Raw genomic sequence first — 11302 nt, 5'->3', positions numbered from 1 at the left:
GGCTCACTGTTACCTCCGCCTCCCGGGTTCAAACAATTCTCTTGCCCCCCAAACAGCTGGGACTACTGGCGCCTGCCACCACGCCCAGCTAATTTTCGTATTTTTAGTAGAGACAGGGTTTCACTATGTTGGCCAGGCTGGTCTTAAACTCCTGACCTCAGGTAATCTGCCTGCCTTGGCCCCCCAAAGTTCTGGGATTACATAGGCGTGAGTCACCATGCCCAGCCAGATGCCTCCAAGACCTTCTAAGGAAAGGAATAGTAGCCAAAGAGAAAGAGTACCAGGGCAGACTTTTCTACAAAAAGGTGATCAGATACTGGCCCTTGCCCTCTAAAGGTTATACTGCAGTGACTGAAAAATTGTCCCCTTTAGGACAAAGGGCATCGGTTTTCTCTGGCCACTTTCCAAGGGATTCTAGGCTTGAGGAGGAAGAGAAGCTAGAATATGTGTTACAGCTGAGAAATGTCACTTTATTCAGTATACAGTAGCAGGTTTCTGGAGCTGAATGAAGATGAGTCTTCATCTAGCTCCACCTCAAAGCAGGGAACAAGTAAGGAGGCTTAAAATCTGTGGCCCAGGCTCATTTTCCCATAGAATCCCAAAGTCCTAATATTAAGCCCAATCATACTAGGAGTAGGAATACTGGGTAGCCTCTCAATACGGTGAGGACTGACTTGCGGTAGGCTTTTCCAGGCAAGTTGTAGGAAGCCATACTGGGCAATGCCCTCAGGTTGGATAGTATGGACTTTGTTCTGCCCAGGGAGGGGTACCACATCCTGGAACTTGAGGGGACCTGCAGGGTCATGGGAATGACCACAAAACAGGTGGTAGAACAAACGCTCACCATATGCCAACTCCTTGGTCTTTAGGGCATTTTTGTAGATGGTCTCTTGGGGCTGAAGTTCCTCTCTCTGCAGTAACTCTAGTAGAAGCCTCTGGATTCTAGGGGACTTAAGTTGGTACAGGTCCATGAGCTGGTAGAACTGCTCCATCCAAGCAGCACTGTCTTTTGCATATCGCTGCTGCAGCATCCGCAAAACATGGTACAGTGCCACAAACGTCTCCCACAAAGGCATCTCTTCCTTCTTTTTAGAGATGGATTGTGCCTTCTTCTCCAACTTGGGCAATTTAGGGGGCCTGCCCTTACCCTTAAAAGCCCCGAGATCCTTCTGAAACATTAGTGCTAGAGTTTGTTTGTCCACAGAGGCATGGGCACCTGTGAAAATGTCTCTTGTGGCAGGATAAAAATGTTGCATCTCCATCTCTTTGAGGGCATCAGATAACCGTTGTACCCGCGCACTCCTGTGAGGCTCTTCCAAAAGATGCCCGTTCATAGCCTTCGGGACTTGAATCCTCTTGGTAATTGGTGGTATCACTGGAGCAGGGATGGGCAGTGCTTCCTCCTTTGCCGAAGGGTGAGATTTGGAGATCTCACCCTTCCTCCTCAAGGCTGGGAAGTCCTTCTCAAATACCAAGGCTAGAGATTTCTTATCCACAGAGGGACAAACAGCTCTAGGAACATCCCTTGTGACTGGATAAAGGTGCTTTATCTCCTTGAGAGCAGTGGATAACTGTTGTGCCTGCTTCCTCCTATGGGACTCAGCTAAGAGATGCCAGCTGACAGCCTGTGGGGTCTGAGTCCTCTTGATGGCTGATGGTAATACTGGTTTGGGCACAGAGGACAGCCCCAACCATTTCTGTGTTTCTTTTTTTCTCATTGGAGGAATCTCTTTTAAGTGCACCGGACTCAAAACTTCCTTACAGAGTTGTAATGTATCAGTGGGACTTAACTCTAGGTTCTGCCTGAGATGTTTAGCAATGACCTTAAGATTGGACATACGCATCCATTTCAAGTATCTCTTTGAAGTAAAGTCTCTGAGGATCTGACTCAGTCGATGAAAACTGTCCCTGGAAAGTTGCTTTCCTGCTTCCAACCTTTGTAAGGCATTGTTAATCCAATCCTCGTCTGAGAAGCTTGCTTCTGAGAAGGCCAGCCTTCGGTATCTCCTATCTGGCATTTCAGGTGAAAAGGCTGGGACTGGAGCTGGAGCCTGACCCTTAGTTTCCCCCATCAAAGAATCCTGATACCCCAAGAACCACTTCCATCTTTCACCTTTGTGTCTGTGTTTAGGTTTGTGTGGTTCCATGGAAGTATCAGATAATTGAAACTCTGGCCTGTGGAGACCTTCTGGGACCTGGGTCTCTAAGCCTGTTTCCATGGCTTGTAAAAACATACCCCTGGCTTTCTCCAAGAGTTCATTCTCTTCTCTTCCCAGTGAACTTGTCATGGGGTGTACTCCAAGAAGTTGACGGCCCTGTCTGTTTTCAGAATCCAAGTGATCCTCTAACACTTTCAGGGGTGTTCCCTCTCTTTCCTCCAGGGTTACCTGGAATGGTATTTTGGAGGGGCTCTTCAGAACTGTTGGCCACATAGCCTTGTCCATAAGTCTGGAGTCTCTCCTTACATCAAGCAAGCCCTCTTTCTTAAAATGCATTTCTCCTTTAGCTGTACCCTCGCTTTCCTCAGCAAGATCCTCACCTTCTATCACCAGCTTGGATAATCTCACCTCTTCCTTTGGGAACTTTGTTTTCAATACTCTCTCCTCTTCTGAGAACACTGCCTCCATAAGTCTGCTCTCCTTTTCCTTTTCTTCACTCAGGCTTTCCACATCCTTCTGCCTTTCCTCCTCCTCCTTCTCTTTTTCCTCCATTTCCTCTTCCTCCTCCTCTTCACTCAAGCTCTCCTCTTCCTCACTCAAGCTCTCCTCCTCCTCACTCAGGCTCTCCTCCTCCTCACTCAGGCTTTCCTCCTCCTCCTCACTCAAGCTCTCCTCCTCCTCTTCAGTCAAGCTCTCCTCACTCGAGCTCTCCTCTCCCTCCTCACTCAGGCTCTCCTCTTCCTCCTCCTCACTCCAGCGCCCCCACTCCTCTTCGCTAAGGCTCTTCTTTTCTTCTTGTGGGCCCTCTTTTTTCTTAATCAGCCTCTCTTTCTCTTTAGTCAACCTCTTTTCCATTTTCCTTTTTTGAGTCAAACCCTCTTCCTTTAGCTTCTTAGTCAAGTTATCCTCCAATTCCTCTTCACTCATACTTGCTTTCTTCTTCTTAATCAGACGTTTCCTTTTCTCTTTCTTGGGCAGAATCTCCTCCTGTTTTCCTTTCTTAATTAGACTTTCCTCTGTTTCCTTCTCAGTCAAGCCCTTATATAAGTCCTTTAATAGTATAACTCTGAGATTATCTAATAACCACTTCATCTGAGTCTTCTTTAGTTCACGCTCCTCAACTTTCTTCAGAAGCTCCTCTACCTGCCTTTTTTCTAACAAATTTGTCTTCTGAAACTCCTTTAACATAGTCTGTACCTGGATTTTATTGAATAGTATATTTTCCTGGACCTCCTCTAATAACTTTTGGTCCTCCTCCGAGCTCTCTTTATCAGTTAGCATTCTCTCTTTGGTGACCAGTCTATCTTCTAGTCTCCTATCTTTCTGAACCTGTTCCTTCTCTTCTTTAATTAATTCCCTCTGTTCCTTAAAAAATTCCCACCTGTCGCCATCAATTTCACTCTTTTCTATAGTGGATGATGTCTCTCCCTCAGTTATTTCTCTTTCTTCTGAAGGAACTGTAGCCAATTCTCTAACTATTCGTGCCAGGATCCCAAACAGTTGATTCTCTTTCATTCTTATATTTTCTTCCCTGAAGCGAGCCTCTTTCTCTTCAGAACCAATCCCTTCTTCCATATCCAGTTTTCTCATTGCCTGTTTTCTTTCCTCTTTGGTTTTCTTTTTCTTCTTGGCAACATCTCTCTCCTTGGTCATAATGTCATAGGCCAGTTTCCTGTCTTCCTGGGACAATTTGCCCTCTTCTTTCATAATTTCTTTCTCTTCCTGGGTTATTTTTTTCTTTTTCTCAGTTATGCCAATTCCTTCCCTAGCCATTGCCTTTTCTTTCTCAGCAATATCACTCTCTTTCTTGGCCAGTTTACTGTCTTTTGGGGCTTGTCTCTTTGCCAATGCCCTTTTCTCTATTTCCTTGGCCTCTTTCTCTTTTTCCTGGAACTGTTCCTCCATTTCACCAGCCTGTTCCTCCTCTTCTAAGGACAATTTCTCTTTTTTCCAGACTCTTTTTTTTGGCTCTACCTCTTTCTTCTTTTTCCAGGCCCGTTTCTTGTCTTTCTGACTCCATACTCTCTCTTCGTGGGCCAGTTTCTCCTTTTGTAAGGCTAGTTTTTCCTGAATCCATTGTTCTTCTTCCTCAATTGCTTTCTCATCTTTCTCAATCTGTTTCTTCTTTTTCTTAGCTTTTTTCTCTTTTCCTATGGTCTGTTTCTCTCCTTTTGGGGACCCTTTCTTGATTTCCTCTGTGATTTTTTCCTCTTCTGAGACCCGTTTTATTTTTTCTCTGGCCCATTGTTTTCTTTTCTCAGCTTCTTGCTCCATTTTTTGAGCTAATTTCTCTTCTTCTTGTGACAATTTCTCCAGTTCTCCAAACTTTTCATTGTCTTCTAGGTACAGTTTCTTTCTTTCCCAGGCTAACTGTTTGCTCTCCTCTTTTTGAGCCTGCCTCTCTGTCTGGTCTTGTTCCTCCTGCTCCCCATAAAGGGCCTCTTTGCCAAACCATTTCTCTTTTTGGATTAATTTACTCTCTTGCTCTGCCAGCCTCTCCCTTTCTAATGTCTGTTCTCTCTCTTTCCCAGACAGTCCTTCCTCTTCTCTAGACCAGTGATCCTGAACCAGTTTCCCCAGTTCCCAGGCCTCTTTCTCCTCTTCCTCAACATGTTTCTCCTTTTCCCAGATGTGTTTCTTCCTTTCTCCAACTTGTTTCTCTATGTCTAGGATTAGTGCTTCCTTTTCCTCAGCCACTTCTTCCTCTTCTTCAGCCACCTCCTCCTCTTCCCCAGCCACCTCCTCCTCTTCCTCAGCCAGCTTCTCCTCTTCCCCAGCCAGCTCCTCCTCTTCCTCAGCCAGCTCCTCCTCTTCCTCAGCCAGCTCCTCCTCTTCCCCAGCCAGCTCCTCCTCTTCCCCAGCCAGCTCCTCCTCTTCCCCAGCCAGCTCCTCCTCTTCCCCAGCCAGCTCCTCCTCTTCCCCAGCCAGCTCCTCCTCTTCCCCTGCCAGCTTCTCGTCTTCCTCAGCCAGCTCTTTCTCTTCCCTAGCCAGCTCCTTCTCTTCCCCAGCCAGCTCCTCCTCTTCCCCTGCCAGCTCCTCCTCTTCCTCAGCCAGCTCTTTCTCTTCCTGAGCCCTCATGCTTTCCTCCTGGGCCTGCATCTTTTCCCATTCCGACCTTTCCCTTTTCAGGATTGGCTGCTTTTTCCTGATCACTTTCTTTCCTTTCCCTAGTAGTTGTCCCCTTTTTCCAGTTAGTCTTTTTTCTTCTAGGACTAACTTCTGATCTTCCATAATTAATTCCTTTTGTGGGGAAGCAAGTATTTCTTCTTCCTGGGCCATTTTTTCTTCTGGATGGGTCAGTTTCTTTCTATCTTTGGTTGGTTTCTTCTTTCTCTGCATTTTTTCCTCTGGTTTTGTCAGTATCCTTTCTTCCTTAGCTATTTTCCTTTCTTGCTTGGCCAGTTTCCCCATTTTTCTTTTAAATTTCCTTTTCTCCAAGACTAAGTGATCTGCTGGGAAAACAGCTTTCTTATTCTTTTCTTCTTGAGAAAATTTCTCATCTTCCTTTAATGCTTTTTTATCCTCTTGTTCTGTCAATACTCCTGTCCTTTTGTCCTTGACACCCCCTTTAATGACTTGTTTTGTTATGGTGGGTGTTTCTTCCAATACTCTGTCATCTAATTCTAATGAGACTGAGCTTGAATCCTTTAAAAGGGGGCATATCTCTTGGAAGAGATTCCAGCTGGGCTGTCGGTCAGCAAGTATCACCCCAGCCAGGCCTACCAATTCTTTGCCCAGATCCCTTAACATTCCTGGATGGGAACTTGCTATCCTTGAAGTGACAAGAGAGCAAATGTCATCCCTCCAAGATCTGGTGTCTGGTCTACTTGCATGTCCAGGGGTCCCAGCCAAACCCCGGGTCTTCTTCTTTTCACTTTTCTTCCATTTACCTTCTTCTTGCTCATCAATTTTTATGACATCTTCCTTAGGTTCTTCTGTAGTCACCTCTGAAATATCCTTCAAATCTTGTTTCTCTTTCCACTGCACATCTGCTATTCTGTGGCTTTTTCTCATTGCCTTTTTCCAAAGCCTTTTAATGTGTTCTTTTCTTTCCAGCTTAGAGATCACGTCTCCATAATCTTTCATGCTACCTTGATCTATGACTTCCATGGTGTCTGTGGCCTCTAGGGCTTCTGTGGCCTCCATGGCCTCCATAACTTGTAAAATGACCTCCTTCTCTGTTTCAGCATAATCCTGGGATTTGATTGTGCTTAAAGAACTCAGTGGTAGCTCTGGCTCTAAGGTAACATGTTGGGTTTCAACTTGCTCTGATTTCCTGGCCTCTCTTTGTTCACCTGCATCTTCTGAAGGCATCAACATGGAAATAGACTTTCCCAACTTTGTCTTTCTGTGCTTCCTGGCAACTCTCAGGTCCTTTTTAACTGCAGAGATATTGGGAGAAAAACAGTTAACAGAAACACAGAGGTATTGAGTAAGATCCTTTGTAAAATCTAATTCAGTGAGCTACCATAAGAGATACAAAGCAGGGGGACTGAGGCTTTATGATATGGAAATGCATGGTTTCATCCCGCCATCCATATTCTAATGAAATAAGAGCTTGGTATTTGCTGTGGGATAGATCTTTCTCAGGAAGGTCACTTTCTGTGAATAAGATTCTCCCACTGAACTCCATTCTCACTAGTATCCTTTCATATACCTTGGCCTCATTCACCCTGCATTTTGGGGCCCTGAGGTTGGCACCAAACATGTTCCATACATCACCCCATACATACTAAGCTTTCTGCTCCTTTCTTGAAAATGTCTCTTTCTTTTCTTTGGTTTGGTGATCTTTACAGTTTCTGACAAAGGTACGAGCATGTCTTTAGAAAAGACCTTAAGTTCTTCAGACCACGGTATATCAAAAGAAAAAGTAAGTGACTTTTCTCTTTGTAACAAGGTCAAGTTTTCATTTAGCTGCTGCTCCACATGAATAAGCAGGGACTGTATATCTTCAGCTTGAATATTCAGCAGTTGTCCCAGAGTGATTTCCCCAATAATTTCTTGCCTATATAAGTCAAGGGAAAAGAAGGACAGTACTAAGCTAGTGATAGAACAAAATTCAAAAAAACCAAGAAGTTACAATGGAAGAGAGGGATAAAGTAGTAATTTAGAACAGGCTGAAGTAAAGTCTGGTTAAAGAAGAAAGAATTTGGCTGGACACAGTAGCTCACGCCTGTAATCCCAGCGCTTTGGGAGGCCGAGGTGGGTGGACGACTTGAGGTCAAGAGTTCAAGACCAGCCTGGCTAATATGGCTAAACCTCATCTCTACAAAAAATAAAAAAATTAGCTGGGCATGGTGGTGGGCGCCTGTAATCCCAGCTACTCAGGAGGCTGAGGCGGGAGAATTCCTGGAACCCAGAAGGCGAAGGCTGCAGTGAGCCAAGATAACATCACTGCACTCCAGCCTGGGTGACAGTGAGATTCTGTCTCAAAAAAAAAAAAAGACTGAAGGATGGCAAGGAATGTAGTGCCACATAACTCGTTCTCTTGTGCTTTGCTTTATTGTGCTTCACAGACACTGTGTTTTTTACAAATGGAAGGTCTGTGGCAACCCTGCCTAGAGCAAGCCTGTCAGCATCATTTTTCCAACAGCGTGTGCTCGCCTCTTGTCTCTGTCACAGTTTGCTAATTTTGACAGTATTTCAAACTTTTTCATCATTATTATTGTATCCATTTTGGTGATATGTTATCAGCGATCTTCGAAGTGACTATTTTACTTGTTTCACGGCACCATGAGCCGCACCCATGTAAGATGGTGAACTTAATCAATAAATGTTGTGTGTATTCTGACTGCTCTATTAACCAGCCATTCCCCCATCTCTTCTCCTCAGACCTCGCGATTCCCTGGGACACAACAATATTGAACTTAGGCCAGCTAATAGCTCTACAATGTCCTCTAAGTGTTCGAGTGAAAGGAAGAGTCACATGTGTGTCACTTTAAATCAAAAGCTAGAAATGATTAAACTTAGTGAGGAAAGCATGTTGAAAGTCAAGATAGGCAGGAAGCGAGGCCTCCTGTGCCAAACAGTAGGCCAAGTTGCAAATGCAAAGGAAATGTTCTCGAAGCAAATTACAAGTACTACTCCAGTGAATACACAATGATAAGAAAGCAAAACAGTTTTATTGCTGATGTGGAGAATGTTTTAGTGGTCTGGATAGATCAAACCAGCCACAACGTTCTGTTAAGCCTAAACCTAATCCAGAGCAAGGCCCTAACACTGTTCAATTCTACGGAGGCTGAGAGCTGAGGAAGCTGTGGAAGAAAAGTTTGAAGCTAGCAGAGAATAATTCATGAGGTTGAAGGAAAGAAGCTGTCTCCAGAACATAAAAGTGCAAGGTGAAGCAGCAAGTGCTGATGGAGAACCTCCAGCATGTGATCCAGAAGACCTAACTAAAATAACTGATGAGGGTGACTGCATTAAATAACAGATTTTCATTGTAGACAAAACAGCCTTCTATTCAAAGAAGATGCCATCTAGGACTTTCATGGCTAGAGAAGAGTCAGTGGCCGGCTTCAAAGCTTCAAAGGACATGCCATGTCCTGTTAGGGGCTAATGCAGCTGGTAACTTTAGGTCAAAGCCCGTGTGTATTTGCCATTCTGAGAGTCCTAGGATCCGAAAGAATGGTGCTAAATCTACTCTGCTCATGCTGTATAAACAGAACAACAAAGCCTAGATGACAGCACATCCCTTTATAGCATAGTTTACTGAAGATTTTGAGACCCACTGCTGAGAAAGATAGATCATTTTCAAAATGTTACTGCTCACTGACAATGTGCCTCATCACCCAAGAGGTGTGATGGAGATGTATAAGGAGATTAACGTGGTTTTCCATGCCTATTAACACAACATCCATTCTGCAGCCAATAAATCAAGGATTAATTTTGACTTTCAAGTCTTATTTAAGCAACACATTTTGTATGGCAATAGCCACCATAGGTAGCAGTTCTTCTCATGGATCTAGGGAAAGTAAACTGAAAACCTTGTGGAAAAGATTCAACGTTCTAGATGCAATTAAGAATAGCTGTGATTCATGGGAAGAAGTCAGGTATCAACATGAACAGAAGTTTGGAAGAAGTTAATTCCAACCCTCATGGATGACTTTCAGAGGTTCAAGACTTCGGTGGAGGAAGTAACTGCTGCAGTTACTTGTAGTGGAAATAGCAAGAGAAATAGAATTAGAAGTGGAGCCTCATGATGTGACTGAATTGCTGCAACCTTGTGATCAAACTGGAATGGATGAAGAATCTACTCCTGGTGAAGATGCTTTGAACATTGCTGAAAAGACAAGGACATTAAAATATTATGTTAATTTAGTTGATACAGCAGTGGCAGGGTTTGAGAAGACTGACTCTAGTTTTGAAAGAAGTTCTATTTGAGTAAAATGCTATCCAACAGCACCACGTGCTACAGAGACATCTTTCATGAAAAGGAGAGTCAACTGATGCAGCAAACTTCTTTGTCTTATTTTAATAAAATGTCATACCCACCTCAACCTTTAGCACCCACCAGTCAGCAGCCATCAATATCAAGTCAAGACCATTCACCAACAAACATGACAACTCGCTGAAGGCTCAGATGATCATTAGCAATTTTTAGCAATAAAGTATTTTTAATTAAGGTATGTGCATTGATTTTTTTTTTTAAGACGAAACTTCGCTCTTGTTGCCCAGGCTGGAGTGCAGTGCTGCGATCTCGGCTCACTGCAGCCTCCACCTCCCGGGTTCAAGTGATTCTCCTGCCTCAGCCTCCTGAGTGGCTGGGATTACAGGCGCCCAGCACCACACCCAGCTAATTTTTGTATTTTTGGTAGAGACAGGGTTTCACCATGTTGGCCAGGCTGGTCTGGAACTCCTGACCTCAGGTGATATGCCCGCCTTGGCCTCCCAAAGTGCTGGGATTACAAGTGTGAGCCACCCCGCCTGGCCTGTGCATTGATTTTTTTAGATATAATGCTACTGCATACTTAATAGACTACAGTCTAGGGTAAATATAACTTATATGCACTGGGAAACCAAAAAATCCATGTAACTTGCTTTACTGCAGTATTCACTTTATTGCAGTGGTCTGGAACCAAACCCACAATATCTCCAAGGTATGCCTGTAGTCAGTGGGACACATGATGCTTCCTTGGTTGGGAGATTTATGGACGTGAGTCTTGAGGAATCTTGAGAAACTGAAGAAATGATAGAAAGACAGGCTAGTCAGCGGTCAGAAGGAAAGGGGTAGGTGCTGAGTAAAAGAGCAAATTGAAACAAAGAACAAAGTGGGAATTTATTTATTTATTTATTTATTTATTTATTTATTTTTTGAGACTGAGTCTCACTCTGTTGCCCAGATTAGAGTGCAGTGGCACCATCTCAGCTCACCACAACATCTGCCTCCCAGGTTCAAGCGATTCTTGTGCCTCAGCCTCCTGAGTAGCTGGGACTACAGGCATGCACCACCACACCCGACTAATATTTGTATTTTTAATAAAGATAGGGTTTCACCATGCTGGCCAGGCTGGTATTGAACTCCTGACCTTGGGTGATCTGCCCGCCTTGGACTCCCAAAGTGCTGGGATTACAGGCATGAGCCACCATGCCTGGCAAGAATAGAATTTAAAAAGGATTTTAGAAATGGGAAGACACAGTCAGATTTTGGAGGATAGGAGATGGAAGGAACCAGAAGAAGAGAAGGTCACCATCCAACTTACTGCATTTTCTGGAGAGTTTCTTGTTTCTTCAGCAGTTGTACCAGCCTGGTCTTGGTTTGGATGCCTGTGACTCTTACCATAAGGTATAAGGCCTTAGCCCGCACATTCTCATCACTGTCCATCAATCCCATAGTCAGTGGAATAGCAAAATGATGGTTCATGAGGCCTAGCCTATCCAGTACCTCCCAGGCTAGCTCACGGATATGTGGATTGGAATGGGTTGTATCTTGCAGGAGGCGATGGGCAGTCTTAGAAACCGACTCTGAAGATATCTGGCAAGTGGCAAAAATACGTTTAAGTACCCTAAAATATCTCTTGTATTCCTCTACAGAGCAGTAAATTGTGAGGTTGAGGATGGCCTCTATTAAATCATCCATAAGCATTCCACTATAGTTTCTTCTCATCCAATTTTGGTTTGCCATGCTTTCAAGAATATCAAGGGAA

At 44.1% G+C, this 11302-nt stretch overlaps 1 long non-coding RNA gene across 1 annotated transcript in view; it reads left to right on the top strand.

Annotated features, from left to right (window-relative positions):
• LOC103234615 (uncharacterized) overlaps positions 1-9782 on the top strand; it is a 38662-nt gene extending 28880 nt beyond the window's left edge. The window contains exon 3 of the long non-coding RNA XR_012093178.1: positions 7992-9782. This is a non-coding gene — a long non-coding RNA (uncharacterized lncRNA). The remainder of the gene's footprint in view (positions 1-7991) is intronic.
• Positions 9783-11302: the final 1520 nt, after the last annotated feature.

This window comes from Chlorocebus sabaeus, chromosome 6 (assembly GCF_047675955.1).
Source record: "Chlorocebus sabaeus isolate Y175 chromosome 6, mChlSab1.0.hap1, whole genome shotgun sequence".
In the NCBI taxonomy this organism is placed as follows: Eukaryota; Metazoa; Chordata; class Mammalia; order Primates; family Cercopithecidae; genus Chlorocebus; species Chlorocebus sabaeus.
The sequence above is the reverse complement of the archived record's forward strand: the minus strand, read 5'-3'. Positions and strand labels throughout refer to the sequence as shown.